The sequence below is a fragment of the Rattus norvegicus genome, chromosome 9 (assembly GCF_036323735.1).
Source record: "Rattus norvegicus strain BN/NHsdMcwi chromosome 9, GRCr8, whole genome shotgun sequence".
Taxonomy (NCBI): domain Eukaryota; kingdom Metazoa; phylum Chordata; class Mammalia; order Rodentia; family Muridae; genus Rattus; species Rattus norvegicus.
Genome location: NC_086027.1, coordinates 28,035,993 through 28,052,375, shown reverse-complemented (window position 1 = coordinate 28,052,375; position 16,383 = coordinate 28,035,993). Strand labels below are relative to the sequence as shown.

At 39.5% G+C, this 16,383-nt stretch overlaps 1 long non-coding RNA gene across 1 annotated transcript; it reads right to left on the bottom strand.

The window, feature by feature from the left end:
- Positions 1 to 641: 641 nt before the first annotated feature.
- LOC120094842 (uncharacterized) lies at positions 642 to 3,966 on the bottom strand. The gene is made up of 2 exons (XR_010054734.1): positions 1,613 to 3,966; positions 642 to 908 (listed from the first exon to the last, which is right to left on the bottom strand). It is a non-coding gene; the product is annotated as an uncharacterized LOC120094842 (long non-coding RNA).
- Positions 3,967 to 16,383: the final 12,417 nt, after the last annotated feature.

The following is a 16,383-nucleotide window of genomic DNA, read 5'->3' as shown; positions in this document are numbered from 1 at the left end:
ATATCATATAGTATTGTTGAAGACTCTTGACACATAGGATTCAAATAATTTGATTTTGATCAAACATAAAAGTCTCCTCCCTACAGGATACCTATGACATTACTGTGCAAATTCTAAGGGAGATTAAAGACTAATCTTCTTACCTAGGTATAAAACCATTTATATAACAAAAAATAGTTATCAGTAGAACTAAATGTTGATAAGTGTCAAATAATTTTCACTGAAATGTTAGTGGTGGTCAATAGTTGTTCAACACTATGAAACTTATTCTTGTTACTAGAAACTTAAACAGCATTCCAGGGCTAGTATGCTTTGAGTTAGAAAAGAATATTACATTTCTACTTTGTTTGACTACCACCAGCCCTTACTGAATGCTAAGCTTTATTCTTAGCACAGATAAGCATGAATATCATCCTTCATCAGTAAAGCTTCCTTCTGTAGTAAATGAGACCAACACTGGTCAACACAACTGGATTCAATACCAGGATTAAGATAATTGGGAATTCCTGCAAATAATTAAAGGGGACGTCATGGCATAGAGGGCCAGAATGTTTAAGAACAAGGATATCAGGAAGTCTGTTGTGATCTAAATTATAGGGAACAATATTCTAATTCCTTTCAGATACCACAGAACAATTCTATTTTTCAAAACAAAGAGAATCTTTGCTTTATTTTGGTGTTTTATCAATGTGACAATTTGACATGATAGCACTATCTTACTGGAACTTCTGACGTCAGTGTGTTGTTTATACAGAATGGCTTTGGAAGAACTTGGAAGTTTGAGTGAGGAGGTAATTGACCTATAAGGGAAGATGTGAAGCCCTCTTAGGACACAGTTCATTCAGTTCACACACAATCCTGCCATTTAAGAAGAAAATCCATTTGGCTCTTTAGAATGGATGGTGCAGCTGTATAAACAAGAAAAAAGACAGTGAATGCTTTTAATGTCACACATTAGATTGATAAGAAACTTGATTTTCACTAGCAAGTTTATCACCACAGTATTGCCACCAAAATCTATTTTTGAGAGAGATCAAAATAAAGGAATATGTAAAATATATCTACACTGTGATCTACAAAGGGAAACGTTCCGTAACTCTTAAATACAGGGTTTTGAAGAAAAGGAAGATATTTGAATTGAAATTTTCTTTGTAGACAATTAGTCAATTACACTCCTTCTCAATTCGCACTTTGAAATTTTAGTTCATTTTCAAGGAGAACACAAACTAATCATTTAAGAGACAGTTCACATAATTTTAATCTCTTTGAAAGTCTAAAAAATATTTTTGTTTACCATTACTCCGTGATTTTTTGATTATCACTTATTTCTCATAGCTTTCTGCCTTCAATAAAAGCTGTACATATGTAGTAGAGTTTTTGACTTAAATCATTTAACATGATGAATACCTATATTTAGAAGTGAGACTACATTAAGACACATCCAGGAGATTTTTTAAGTACATTTCTGTATGTGCATATTTTATGTATCCTGAGAAGAATTTGCTTCTGGAGTATTAGTAAGAAAGAGAGACCTCCTTTTATGTGTTTGTTTCACAGGTAAAGCAGTTGGATCCATCTTTGTATTCATACACTATCAAAATTTTTTATTTACCAAAAGTTCCTGAGTCAAATCGGTTTTATAGGCCGAACATCTGAAGCACTCTCATTTTGAACCATCAGTGATACCTCAGTTGTGGTTTGCATTGTTTCAATGAAACTTCATGACCAAAAACTCCAAGTCTGGTAAGAAAAATTAGTTGCCTTAGATTTACACTCACTGTACATCATCAAGGGAAGTCAAGACAGGGTATCAAAAAGTTTTGGATCCTGGAGTCAGGAGAAAATGAAGAAGCATGGACGAATGACCTTAGTGGTGTGCATCCCTTGGCTTGTGCTATCTGATTTCCTACAGACCTAAAACAAACTGACCTGGGACTGAACAACCCTCAATATACTGGCACTCTCCCATTAATCACGAGTCAAAAAAGTGATGTACAGATGGATATTTCAGAGGCATTTTCTCAAGTAAAATTCCTTCCTTTCAGATAGTCATAGTATGGTGAGAGGTTGGTATAAAATTAGCCATTTCACCTGTTAAGCTGACACACTGCTCCTTTTATTCAATCCTAAAAAGAAATTTCATATTAAAAATGTAAACAACTTTAAAAGTCTCATAGTTAGCTTGTTTGTTTGTTTGTTTGCTTGCTTGCTTGTTTCATTGATTTGTACCAGCTCAATCACACTAAATTTATGTTCTCTTACGGAGGAAATAACCAAACAATAGCCAGACCAATTTGAGACCCTTCTCATGTGCATGTTCCATTCCCTGATACTATTAATACTCTTTATGTTTGCAGACAGGACTCGTGGATATCTGTCCTCAGAGAGGATCCACACAGTAGCTGACTCAGACAGACTCAGACACCCAATGCCAAAGAGCAGAAGGAGTTTGTGGAATCTTATGTAATAGTAAGGGTAAGGATTGCGGGCCATGAAAACATCAGGAACTATACAGAAAGACCAACAGAGTCAATTAACTGGGACCCTTTGAGCTCTCCAATAGTGAACCATCAAGCAAAGAGAATACACAGGCTGAATGTAAGCCTCCCCAGGCATATGCAGGATATGTGCAGCTTGGGCTTCATGGGGGACTTGGAAAACTGGGGAGGGGGCTTATCCTAAAAACTGTTGCCTGTCCATGGGTCTTCTTGCTGGGCTACCTTGTCTGGTTTCAAAAAAGGAGAGGATGCACCTAGCTCCATGGAGACTTGATGTGCCTGGATTAGGGGATACCTGGGGCCGCCCAATCATAGGAGATGGGAGGAGGGTTGGTGGGATGGATGATGGGAGAAGGTGGCCTGGAGGGTGAGCCATTGAATGGAATGTATAGTGAAAAAATAAAATAAAATACTTTTAAAAATTGTTGTCTCCTTTTTGTTGGTGAGAGTACAAATAAGTACAACCACTTCAGCAATATGTGTAGCAATTTCTTTGAAATTTGGTATTCTACCAAGCCCAATATCCATATATACTACTCCTGGGCATAATGCATAGGACCTTCTATCATACCACAGGACACCTGTCCACCTATATTCATAATAAGTTTGTATACAATAGCAGAAACTGAAAACAGCTGAACTGTATGTCAACTAAGGAATGGATAAACTAAATGTGTTTCTTTTACCCAAGGGAACATTATTCAACTTTTAAATCAATAGCAACATGAAATTTGCCAGCAAATTGATGGAACTAAAAAATATAATCCTGTGAGGTAACCTAGCTTAGAAAGTCAAGAATTGTATTTATTCACATATAAGCGGCTATTATCAGCAAAGTTAAGAATAACCATGCTATTATCCACAAACCCATAGAAGCCAAGTAAGAAGTAGAGCCCAAATAGGAGACATGTAAATCTCACTTAGAAGAGGAAACACAATAGATATATGGGGAAATAGGTGTGGGTATAACCTTAATTTGGGGAGTAGAGATGTACACAAGAGGAATCAGTGGGAAAGATGGACACAGAGGGTTTAGGTGTCTGGGTACCATTTCTTGGAAGAGCTAGAAAACTGGGCAATGTGAACACCCAGAATTCAGTGAAGGTTATTTAGGTAAGATTCTTAGAAATCAGGGATATGGAATATGAACTGGCCATCTCCTTTAACTAGGCAAGATATCCAATAGAGGAGTTGAGGTATGAACCCAAATACAATACATTTGACCTACAATTTCTCATGCCCACAAGATATGCTGGAACAAAAGTGGCACAGAAATTGTGGGAGTGACCAACTATTGACTGGTCAATATTGAGACTCATATCATGACAGGTCCCCCACACTTGACACTGCCTGGGGAAACTAGAACCAGAAGCTAGACATTCCAGAGACCCACTATTGAAACAAACATGAATGACAGAAAGAAAAAGAAAAAGAAAAAAGAAAAAACAAATGTGTCCTAATTATATTCCTAATATACTCACAGATTAGTGTCTAGCCCAATTGTCTTCAGAGATACTTAACCAAGCAACCGATTGAAAGAGATGCAGACAGTCTAATTAGTCAGAGTTTGGAGAACCTGCAAATTAGAGAGAAGAGAGTTTGGAAGAGGTAGAGAGGTCTGGGATACCGCAAGAAAAATAACCACACAATCTAACATATCCATTGCTTATTGGAGCTCACAGATACTAAACTGGCAATCAGAAAGCATATATTGGTCTGTGCTAGGACCACTGCATATATTTTATGGTTGTATATGTGAGACTTCAAACCAGGAGCCAGACTGTCTCTGACTTTGTTACCTGCCTTTGGCACCTTTCCCCTTATTCGATTAGTTTATCCAGCATTAAGAGAAGTGGAAGTACATAGCTGTACTTCATTTTTATACACCATGGCAGGTTGATACCAATTTAAAGTGGGTTATTCTGAAGAGAAAGGAAGGGGAAGTAGAGTGGAAGATGAAGGAGAGGGGTTGGGAAACTGTAATCTGGATGTAAATTAAATGACATAAAAACATATGCTCTATCCTGAAATCAAAATTTTCTTTTAAGAGCTCAAGACTTTCACTTTTATTTTCATGTAAAAATCAAAGTTTCATCGAACATTTTCTCTAAGAGGAAACAATCAGAGGAAAGTCAGAGAGAAAGGAAGGAAGAAAGAAAGAAAAGAAAGAAAGAAAGAAAGAGAATAAAGAAAGGAAGAAAGTAAAAGAAAATAAAAACCAATCCAACAATAGGAATCATTCAAAGCCCAATTATCTGGGATTGATTCATGATCTTGTGGGTTCCTACAACTAGGTTGAATCATCCTTTTCCCCATCTTTGCTCTTTGTACCACATAGAGTTTGTCTTCTAGGTAATTTGCTTGCTCAACTCTACTGTTGCTGCTGTTCTTATTGGTCATTCAATTATACTGGCATCTCCAAAATACTGGGTTTTCTTTTTCTTTCTCTATGTAGTTAACTATTAACCCATCATAATCTGTCCTTAACACCAATCTTGAACTTTCAACTTCCAATGAAGCTAAAACTACATGAAAGTCCTCTCCAAGCCCTCACAGTCTGAAGGCTCAGATGCTCACCCTGACCATTTCATACCTGCAAGACTAATACTCCCTGGGTGAGTCTTACACTACCACTCTGCAGCCAGAGTGAGATATAAGCTTGGTCACCTCTGGAACAAGACTTCTGTGTGCTGACTCTCAGAAAACACTTCTCAGAAAATTTCACCTCAGTGATGCTTGTCTCTTCTTAATCACAGCCAATTTTTCAACTTGAGCTGACCAACATTGAGTATTTCAGAATAAAAAAGGATACCCTTTAGTTGTTCTGGTGTCTTCTTAATCACAGATGTTTCTTAGCACCAAATAAGTTAATGATAGAATCTTAAATCCAAATATTAAATGGCCCTACAGAGCCTTTAATATTCCCTCTGAAATGTAATAATCCAAACCTCCTTATTGGCACTGCTGTCAACATGCTTGTATTTCAAAATCCAGCAGAACCTCCACTGAGTTCTCAATAGTCAATTACTTTCTAGCCCAAAATTGCAAAAATCCTTCCACAATCGTTCCTAAAACAAAATATGTTCTGTCATACCTAGAATCTTGGTAGCAACTTGTGTTCATTATGGTTTCTCTTGTTATAATGAAACATTACCGAGAGAGAGAGAGAGAGAGAGAGAGAGAGAGAGAGAGAGAGAGAGAGAGAGAGAGTATAGTTGTGGAGAAAAAGGTTTATTTGGTTTAGAATTCCATTTTGCTGCTCATCATCTAAGGAATTCAGGACAGAGCCAAAACATGACCAGAAGCTGCCGGCAGGACCTGATGCTGAAGTCATAGAGGGGTGCTGCTTACTGGCTTATTGTACTGGACTGACTGAATCAGACCTATTTTTATAGAATTGAAGAACACCAGTCCAAGGATGGAACCACCCAACCTGGGCTTAGCACTGTCCAATTAATAAATCATTAAGAAAACTATTTACAGACAGATTATTTGAGATCATTTTCTAACTTTCAAGAAACATGTGTATGTGTGTGTGTGTGTGTGTGTGTGTGTGTGTGTGTGCGTGTGTGTAAAGTACCATAGGGGACCACCAGTGGCAAACACAAGTCTTTTATCTGAAGTTTAGTTACTAACCTGTCTTGCTGATAAGATATTACAATTCACACATCAAATTTTGTTTTTCCTATATAAATGGATGCTGTATATGTACAAAAGGATTAATGACATCAAGAAGCTCAAAGAAGCTGATGTATTTGATTCTGATATTTGACATAATGACAAAAAAGTGTCACTGTGATATTTAGGTTAGGTATTATTTGCTTCAGTTGCTCCACTGAATAGCCAAGTCACAAGGAAAATTTCTGAATCTGCCTCAGGATTGCATCAGCTTCAAGGAAAGGCAAAGATCCTGACAGCCATAATAAGGAGGTGTGAGAAACCTGCTTATAGACAAGTGTTTCGGAGAATAGTTACCTATACAAACCAGCCTAAGAGCTGTAGTGGTCTTACACACTGAGGGGCAGCTATAGGATAGTTATAGTTCTTTGCTCTTGATGTGCTAATGAATATACAAGTATTTAAATGGTAGATGAATGGGGGCAAGACCTTTATAGTATAAAATGATCTTTCCTTTAAATGAACAGATATAAAAACAGGAAGAATCAAAGTACAAGAAGCTCATACATGCACAAAGACACAAATTCACGCCTAAGGAAATCCTCTAGGTTAGGGATTGCTAAATGTGTTAAATTCTCTTCTCATCACTGAGAAGCCTTCTGGCTTAGACATGTGAGGCTATGTGCAGGCCACTCTAATCACTGTGAGTTCATATGTGTATCAACTCTGTAGGGTCTAGGAATCCTAAAATGTTGCATCCCCATTGGCTCAAACACCTTCCTCTGCCCCAGTTCCCTGAGGAATGAGAAGAGGGACTTGATGGAAACATCCCATTTAGGACTGAAGGTTACAATGTTTCTCACACTCTGTTCTTGGTTCAGTTCTTGGCTTTGCACTTTGTTTCTCTCTACTATCAGGACATATTTTCTCTAATGATGACTGATCAAGAAACCAATCTATGATTATAGCAAAATATAATTAGGAGTTGTTCTTGATCCTATTCTCCTGTGGCAGAACAGTAGTATTTGGTTTTCCTCATGGCTATCTAGTCTCAGGTCACTGGCTAACAGAGATGTTTGTCATGAGTTCCATCTCACTTAGTGGACAGTAAATGCAATCAAATAGTTACCAGTTACTCCTGCAATACTTATACCAGTATTAAAGCAGAGTATCTTGCAGTCTGCGCCTTGTTGAAATTTATAGGAATTAGAGCTGAGTTTGTTATATATCTTTCTTATCTGGTTGAGTATGTAGTGTCATCTAGTACCATGAACACTATTCAGTAATAGTGAAACTCTAGGTTGTCACCAACTTGAACTGTCCATGTTTCATGAATAAATAGATGTCAATAGGGTCTTATCTTTAGTGTTTGGAGATAATTAAATACATTTTGAAATATCCGGGGTTAGTGGGAATTTCTATGGCCCCCTTGGAAAAAACTCAAATAGATGAAACCTGCTCCTGGCTCTGGGGTTTGTATTTGATGTTAAGAAAGGTTTAGTTGTATCTTTGTTTCTCCTATTAAAGAATGAGTCTATTCAATTTATTTCATGTCTACATACAATATAGGTTTATTCTACCATAGTAGATCCCATAAGACCCTTAAAATTTCTCTTATGATGAGCTATGTCTCCTCATACCACGCCTTTGAGAAGAAACATGATATAAATGTATTCTTGTGTTTCTTAGGCATCAAATTAACTGTAGAATGTCAAGAAAGAGGAAAGGTCACCTAAGTGTGTATTAGTATTGGTCACCGATTCAAACCTTTACTTACCTTGAAGGAAGTCACTGAGGATTCTTTCTTGACCCTCTATACTCCCAACAGATTTAATCACCTTCTGAGTGCTGGTGTGTAGATAAAAACTAGAAAAAGATAAAAACTAGATAAGAGTTCGTGGTTGACCATGTTGACTAAGGTTAACATTTGAAGGGCTCACAAAAGCTTGCCTATAAAGTAAAAGCTTGTTAAAGGTGCCAAGACTTAGTGGGTTAAAATCATCATCATCTTCATTATCATGAATTTTTTTACTCATATTTCTCTTCCTCTCTTCCTTCTTCCTCTTTCCACTTATTTTTTTTTTTAAATTCTAACTCTGGATATCAGCCATACATTTTTTTTTGTTTTTTTTTTTTTGATTTTTTTTTATTAACTTGAGTATTTCTTATATACATTTCGAGTGTTATTCCCTTTCCCGGTTTCCGGGCAAACATCCCCCTCCCCCCTCCCCTTCCTTATGGGTGTTCCCCTCCCAACCCTCCCCCCATTGCCGCCCTCCCCCCATAGACTAGTTCACTGGGGGTTCAGTCTTAGCAGGACCCAGGGCTTCCCCTTCCACTGGTGCTCTTACTAGGATATTCATTGCTACCTATGGGGTCAGAGTCCAGGGTCAGTCCATGTATAGTCTTTAGGTAGTGGCTTAGTCCCTGGAAGCTCTGGTTGCTTGGCATTGTTGTACTTTTGGGGTCTCGAGCCCCTTCAAGCTCTTCCAGTTCTTTCTCTGATTCCTTCAATAGGGGACCTATTCTCAGTTCAGTGGTTTGCTGCTGGCATTCGCCTCTATATTTGCTGTATTCTGGCTGTGTCTCTCAGGAGCGATCTACATCCGGCTCCTGTCGGTCTGCACTTCTTTGCTTCATCCATCTTGTCTAATTGGGTGGCTGTATATGTATGGGCCACATGTGGGGCAGGCTCTGAATGGGTGTTCCTTCAGTCTCTGTTTTAATCTTTGCCTCTCCCTTCCCTGCCAAGGGTATTCTTTTTCCTCATTTAAAGAAGGAGTGAAGCATTCACATTTTGATCATCCGTCTTGAGTTTCGTTTGTTCTAGGGATCTAGGGTAATACAAGCATTTGGGCTAATAGCCACTTATCAATGAGTGCATACCATGTATGTCTTTCTGTGATTGGGTTAGCTCACTCAGGATGATATTTTCCAGTTCCAACCATTTGCCTACGAATTTCATAAACTCGTTGTTTTTGATAGCTGAGTAATATTCCATTGTGTAGATGTACCACATTTTCTGTATCCATTCCTCTGTTGAAGGGCATCTGGGTTCTTTCCATTTTCTGGCTATTATAAATAAGGCTGCGATGAACATAGTGGAGCACGTGTCTCTTTTATATGTTGAGGCATCTTTTGGGTATATGCCCAAGAGAGGTATAGCTGGATCCTCAGGCAGTTCAATGTCCAATTTTCTGAGGAACCTCCACACTGATTTCCAGAATGGTTTTAGCAGTCTGCAATCCCACCAACAATGGAGGAGTGTTCCTCTTTCTCCACATCCTCGCCAGCATCTGCTGTCACCTGAGTTTTTGATCTTAGCCAATCGCACTGGTGTGAGGTGAAATCTCAGGGTTGTTTTGATTTGCATTTCCCTTATGACTAAAGATGTTGAACATTTCTTTAGGTGTTTCTCCGCCATTCGGCATTCCTCAGCTGTGAATTCTTTGTTTAGCTCTGAACCCCATTTTTTAATAGGGTTATTTGTTTCCCTGCGGTCTAACTTCTTGAGTTCTTTGTATATTTTGGAAATAAGGCCTCTATCTGTTGTAGGATTGGTAAAGATCTTTTCCCAATCTGTTGGTTGCCGTTTTGTCCTAACCACAGTGTCGTTTGCCTTACAGAAGCTTTGCAGTTTTATGAGATCCCATTTGTCGATTCTTGATCTTAGAGCATAAGCCATTGGTGTTTTGTTCAGGAAATTTTTTCCAGTGCCCATGTGTTCCAGATGCTTCCCTAGTTTTTCTTCTATTAGTTTGAGTGTGTCTGGTTTGATGTGGAGGTCCTTGATCCACTTGGACTTAAGCTTTGTACAGGGTGATAAGGATGGATCGATCTGCATTCTTCTACATGTTGACCTCCAGTTGAACCAGCACCATTTGCTGAAAATGCTATCTTTTTTCCATTGAATGGTTTTGGCTCCTTTGTCAAAAATCAAGTGACCATAGGTGTGTGGGTTCATTTCTGGGTCTTCAATTCTATTCCATTGGTCTATCTGTCTGTCTCTGTACCAATACCATGCAGTTTTTATCACTATTGCTCTGTAATACTGCTTGAGTTCAGGGATAGTGATTCCCCCTGAAGTCCTTTTATTGTTGAGGATAGCTTTAGCTATCCTAGGTTTTTTGTTATTCCAGATGAATTTGCAAATTGTTCTGTCTAACTCTTTGAAGAATTGGATTGGTATTTTGATGGGGATTGCATTGAATCTGTAGATCGCTTTTGGTAAAATGGCCATTTTTACCATATTAATCCTGCCAATCCATGAGCATGGGAGATCTTTCCATCTTCTGAGGTCTTCTTCAATTTCTTTCCTCAGTGTCTTGAAGTTCTTATTGTACAGATCTTTTACTTGCTTGGTTAAAGTCACACCGAGGTACTTTATATTATTTGGGTCTATTATGAAGGGTGTCGTTTCCCTAATTTCTTTCTCGGCTTGTTTCTCTTTTGTATAGAGGAAGGCAACTGATTTATTTGAGTTAATTTTATACCCAGCCACTCTGCTGAAGTTGTTTATCAGCTTTAGTAGTTCTCTGGTGGAACTTTTGGGATCACTTAAATATACTATCATGTCATCTGCAAATAGTGATATTTTGACCTCTTCTTTTCCGATCTGTATCCCTTTGATCTCCTTTTGTTGTCTGATTGCTCTGGCTAGAACTTCAAGAACTATATTGAATAAGTAGGGAGAGAGTGGGCAGCCTTGTCAGTCCCTGATTTTAGTGGGATTGCTTCAAGTTTCTCTCCATTTAGTTTAATGTTAGCAACTGGTTTGCTGTATATGGCTTTTACTATGTTTAGGTATGGGCCTTGAATTCCTATTCTTTCCAGGACTTTTATCATGAAGGGGTGTTGAATTTTGTCAAATGCTTTCTCAGCATCTAATGAAATGATCATGTGGTTCTGTTCTTTCAGTTTGTTTATATAATGGATCACGTTGATGGTTTTCCGTATATTAAACCATCCCTGCATGCCTGGGATGAAGCCTACTTGATCATGGTGGATGATTGTTTTGATGTGCTCTTGAATTCGGTTTGCCAGAATTTTATTGAGTATTTTTGCGTCGATATTCATAAGGGAAATTGGTCTGAAGTTCTCTTTCTTTGTTGTGTCTTTGTGTGGTTTAGGTATAAGAGTAATTGTGGCTTCATAGAAGGAATTCGGTAGGGCTCCATCTGTTTCAATTTTGTGGAATAGTTTGGATAATATTGGTATGAGGTCTTCTATGAAGGTTTGATAGAATTCTGCACTAAACCCGTCTGGACCTGGGCTCTTTTTGGTTGGGAGACCTTTAATGACTGCTTCTATTTCCTTAGGAGTTATGGGGTTGTTTAACTGGTTTATCTGTTCCTGATTTAACTTCGATACCTGGTATCTGTCTAGGAAATTGTCCATTTCCTGAAGATTTTCAAATTTTGTTGAATATAGGTTTTTATAGTAAGATCTGATGATTTTTTGAATTTCCTCCGAATCTGTAGTTATGTCTCCCTTTTCATTTCTGATTTTGTTAATTTGGACACACTCTCTGTGTCCTCTCGTTAGTCTGGCTAAGGGTTTATCTATCTTGTTGATTTTCTCAAAGAACCAACTTTTGGTTCTGTTGATTCTTTCTATGGTCCTTTTTGTTTCTACTTGGTTGATTTCAGCTCTGAGTTTGATTATTTCCTGCCTTCTACTCCTCCTGGGTGTATTTGCTTCTTTTTGTTCTAGAGCTTTTAGGTGTGCTGTCAAGCTGCTGACATATGCTCTTTCCTGTTTCTTTCTGCAGGCACTCAGCGCTATGAGTTTTCCTCTTAGCACAGCTTTCATTGTGTCCCATAAGTTTGAGTATGTTGTATCTTCATTTTCATTAAATTCTAAAAAGTTTTTAATTTCTTTCTTTATTTCTTCCTTGACCAGGTTATCATTGAGTAGAGCATTGTTCAATTTCCACGTATATGTGGGCATTCTTCCCTTATTGTTATTGAAGACCAGTTTTAGGCCGTGGTGGTCCGATAGCACGCATGGGATTATTTCTATCTTTCTGTACCTGTTGAGGCCCGTTTTTTGACCAATTATATGGTCAATTTTGGAGAAAGTACCATGAGGAGCTGAGAAGAAGGTATATCCTTTTGCTTTAGGATAGAATGTTCTATAAATATCCGTTAAGTCCATTTGGCTCATGACTTCTCTTAGTCTGTCTACATCACTGTTTAATTTCTGTTTCCATGATCTGTCCATTGATGAGAGTGGGGTGTTGAAATCTCCCACTATTATTGTGTGAGGTGCAATGTGTGTTTTGAGCTTTAGTAAGGTTTCTTTTACGTATGTAGGTGCTCTTGTATTTGGGGCATAGATATTTAGGATTGAGAGTTCATCTTGGTTGATTTTTCCTTTGATGAATATGAAGTGTCCTTCCTTATCTTTTTTGATGACTTTTAGTTGGAAATTGATTTTATTTGATATTAGAATGGCTACTCCAGCTTGCTTCTTCTGACCATTTGCTTGGAAAATTGTTTTCCAGCCTTTCACTCTGAGGTAGTGTCTGTCTTTGTCTCTGAGGTGTGTTTCCTGTAGGCAGCAGAATGCAGGGTCCTCGTTGCGTATCCAGTTTGTTAATCTATGTCTTTTTATTGGGGAGTTGAGGCCATTGATATTGAGAGATATTAAGGAATAGTGATTATTGCTTCCCGTTATATTCATATTTGGATGTGAGGTTATGTTTGTGTGCTTTCATTCTCTTTGTTTTGTTGCCAAGACGATTAGTTTCTTGCTTCTTCTAGGGTATAGCTTGCCTCCTTATGTTGGGCTTTACCCTTTATTATCCTTTGTAGTGCTGGGTTTTTAGAAAGATATTGTGTAAATTTGGTTTTGTCATGGAATATCTTGGTTTCTCCATCAATGTTAATTGAGAGTTTTGCTGGATACAGTAATCTGGGCTGGCATTTGTGTTCTCTTAGGGTCTGTATAACATCAGTCCAGGATCTTCTGGCCTTCATAGTTTCTGGCGAGAAGTCTGGTGTTATTCTGATAGGTCTCCCTTTATATGTTACTTTACCTTTTTCCCTTACTGCTTTTAATATTCTTTCTTTATTTTGTGCGTTTGGTGTTTTGACAATTATGTGACGGGAGGTGTTTCTTTTCTGGTCCAATCTATTTGGAGTTCTGTAGGCTTCTTGTATGTCTATGGGTATCTCTTTTTTTAGGTTAGGGAAGTTTTCTTCTATGATTTTGTTGAAGATATTTACTGGTCCTTTGAGCTGGGAGTCTTCACTCTCTTCTATACCTATTATCCTTAGGTTTGATCTTCTCATTGAGTCCTGGATTTCCTGTATGTTTTGGACCAGTAGCTTTTTCCGCTTTACATTATCTTTGACAGTTGAGTCAATGATTTCTATGGAATCTTCTGCTCCTGAGATTCTCTCTTCCATCTCTTGTATTCTGTTGGTGAAGCTTGTATCTACAGCTCCTTGTCTCTTCTTTTGGTTTTCTATATCCAGGTTTGTTTCCATGTGTTCTTTCTTGATTGCTTCTATTTCCATTTTTAATTCCTTCAACTGTTTGATTGTGTTTTCCTGGAATTCTTTCAGGGATTTTTTTGATTCCTCTCTGTAGGCTTTTACTTGTTTATTAATGTTTTCCTGTGCTTCCCTAAGTGTGTTCAGGTCTTTCTTGAAGTCCTCCAGCATCATGATCAAATATGATTTTGAAACTAGATCTTGCTTTTCTGGTGTGTTTGGATATTCCATGTTTGTTTTGGTGGGAGAATTGGGCTCCGATGATGGCATGTAGTCTTGGTTTCTGTTGCTTGGGTTCCTGCGCTTGCCTCTCGCCATCAGATTATCTCTAGTGTTACTTTGTTCTGCTATTTCTGACAGTGGCTAGACTGTCCTATAAGCCTGTGTGTCAGGAGTGCTGTAGACCTGTTTTCCTCTCTTTCAGTCAGTTATGGGGACAGAGTGTTCTGCTTTCGGGCGTGTAGTTTTTCCTCTCTACAGGTCTTCAGCTGTTCCTGTGGGCCTGTGTCTTGAGTTCACCAGGCAGCTTTCTTGCAGCAGAAAATTTGGTCTTACCTGTGGTCCCGAGGCTCAGGTTTGCTCGTGGGGTGCTGTCCAGGGGCTCTCTGCAGCGGCAGCAACCAGGAAGACCTGTGCCGCCCCTTCCGGGAGCTTCAGTGCACCAGGGTTCCAGATGGTCTTTGGCTTTTTCCTCTGGCGTCCGAGATGTGTGTGCAGGGAGCAGTCTCTTCTGGTTTCCCAGGCTTGTCTGCCTCTCTGAAGGTTTAGCTCTCCCTCCCACGGGATTTGGGTGCAGAGAACTGTTTATCCGGTCTGTTTCCTTCAGGGTCCGGCGGTGTCTCTGGCAGGGGTCCTGCCGCTCCTGGGCCCTCCCCCACGGGATCCCAGAGGCCTTATACAGTTTCCTCTTGGGCCAGGGATGTGGGCAGGGGTGAGCAGTGTTGGTGGTCTCTTCCGCTCTGCAGCCTCAGGAGTGCCCACCTGACCAGGCGGTTGGGTCTCTCTCTCACCGGGTCTGGGAGCAGAGAGCTGCTGCAGGCCGGGATCCGCGGGTGTGGGACTTCCGGTAAATACAGAACGTGCCCGGTTCTAGAGAAATTCTGCTTCCGTGTGTCCCAAGCTCACCAGGCAGCTTTCTTGCAGCAGAAAATTTGGTCTTACCTGTGGTCCCAAGGCTCAGGTTCGCTCGTGAGGTGCTGCCCAGGGGCTCTCTGCAGCGGCAGCAATCAGGAAGACCTGTGCCGCCCCTTCCGGGAGCTTCAGTGCACCAGGGTTCCAGATGGTCTTTGGCTTTTTCCTCTGGCGTCCGAGATGTGTGTGCAGGGAGCAGTCTCTTCTGGTTTCCCAGGCTTGTCTGCCTCTCTGAAGGTTTAGCTCTCCCTCCCACGGGATTTGGGTGCAGAGAACTGTTTATCCGGTCTGTTTCCTTCAGGGTCCGGCGGTGTCTCTGGCAGGGGTCCTGCCGCTCCTGGGCCCTCCCCCACGGGATCCCAGAGGCCTTATACAGTTTCCTCTTGGGCCAGGGATGTGGGCAGGGGTGAGCAGTGTTGGTGGTCTCTTCCGCTCTGCAGCCTCAGGAGTGCCCACCTGACCAGGCGGTTGGGTCTCTCTCTCACCGGGTCTGGGCCAGCCATACATTAAGAAGGAGCCTGAAATGTCTATATTCATTTCTTGCACTTAGATATTAAATAATAACTATGGAGTGTCAAGAAAAAAGATATGTTAGCTAAGTGGCTAATTGTATTGGTCATTCATTCAAACACATCCTCAACCTGAAATTACTGAGCATTCCCTATGGTCCTCTATGCCATCAGCAATACTTTCTTGAAGACATTCTTATCAAAGGCTTTGTCTTTCTCAGATATTGGGTTTCTTTCTGAGTTTGTGTCAGAACATAAAATACAGATGTTTTCTTTATGTTCATTAATGTCCATAGGGAGGACCATACAATACATCTATTATCATTGTATCAAGTTACAAAGAGGACGAGTAAAGGGAAAAGCATGCTGAACCCCAAAGTCCATATGGCTCACTGTTGTAGTATGTTTATTAAAGAGAGGACATTCAGGTCCAGTGGACATGCATGCCTCAGTCTCAGCTCAATTAAATACACCTAATTATATTTGTAGCCTATTTTCAGGGTTGTTCAAAACACATACTTCAAATACAAACTCCAAAGCATTGAGTCAATATGGGGAGAGTAATTTCTAATGAGCAATTATTGTTTTGGTTAGTAATAGAATTACAAGAGAAAACTTATCAGAACAAGTGTTTTCGATCATCAGTTTAACTTTGTGTTATGTGTATGTGGGTTTTTGCCTTCAAATGCTTCACATACTTTCTATCTCCAGATTTTTAGAGTTTAGTTCAACAATACCCACATACTTCAACAGTATGTTTTCATCCCAAAATGTATGGATGACATGTTATAATTTATACTTATTTCCACCCTACTTCAGTATCTCAAATACCCATAATTACATAGTTCAGGGCAAGGGTATGGGGTTAAGAGGGATATCCCTTAGCTAAAATTATCCTCAACAATAAAAGGACTTCAGGGGGAATCACTATCCCTGAACTCAAGCAGTATGACAGAGCAATAGTGATAAAAACTGCATGGTATTGGGACAGAGACAGACAGATAGACAAATGGAACAGAACTGAAGACCCAGAAATGAACCTACACACCTATGGGCACTTGATTTTTGACAAAGGAGCCAAAACCATCAAATGGAAAAAAGATAGCATTTTCAGCAAATGGTGCTGGT